At 21.7% G+C, this 770-nt stretch overlaps 1 protein-coding gene across 1 annotated transcript in view; it reads right to left on the minus strand.

The window, feature by feature from the left end:
• LOC108560397 (putative sodium-coupled neutral amino acid transporter 11) overlaps nucleotides 1–770 on the minus strand; it is a 7,902-nt gene that overhangs the window by 4,300 nt on the left and 2,832 nt on the right. The window lies entirely within an intron of this gene.

Here is a 770-nt window from a genome sequence, read left to right on the forward strand (position 1 = left end):
AACAAAACAATTTTAACCTCAATTGCTTTCAAAAATAATATAATAAACATATTTACATTTTTAGTGAGATGTTGTGACAAATATAAAAAAATAGTTCAAAAATTCCTCAAATTTTACATTTTCCAATATTTCAAAGATTTTAAGTTTTCAATCTTTGCCCAATCACAATTACGATGATAGAAAAACAAAAACGAAATAAATATTTTCATGCGCATTTTCCGCAGATTTTTTTCATTAACAAAACAATTTTAACCTCAATTGCTTTCAAAAATAATATAATAAACATATTTATATTTTAGAGAGATGTTGTGACAAATATAAAAAAAAAATAGTTAAAATATTTCAAAGATTTTAAGTTTTCAATATTTGCCCATTCACAATTCCGATGATAGAAAAACAAAAACGAAGTAAATATTTTCATGCGCATTTTCCGCAGATTTTTTTCATTAACAAAACAATTTTAACCTCAATTGCTTTCAAAAATAATATAATAAACATATTTACATTTTTAGAGAGATGTTGTGACAAATATAAAAAATAGTTTAAAAATTCCTCAAATTTTACATTTTCCAATATTTCAAAGATTTTGAGTTTTGAATATTTGCCCAATCACAATTACGATGATAGAAAAACAAAAACGAAATAAATATTTTCCGCAGATTTTTTTCATTAATAAAACAATTTCAACCTCAATTGCTTTCAAAAATAATATAATAAACATATTTACATTTTTAGAGAGATGTTGTGACAAATATAAAAAATAGTTTAAA

Source organism: Nicrophorus vespilloides, unplaced genomic scaffold (assembly GCF_001412225.1).
Source record: "Nicrophorus vespilloides isolate i.1.1-1 unplaced genomic scaffold, Nicve_v1.0, whole genome shotgun sequence".
Lineage (NCBI taxonomy): Eukaryota > Metazoa > Arthropoda > Insecta > Coleoptera > Silphidae > Nicrophorus > Nicrophorus vespilloides.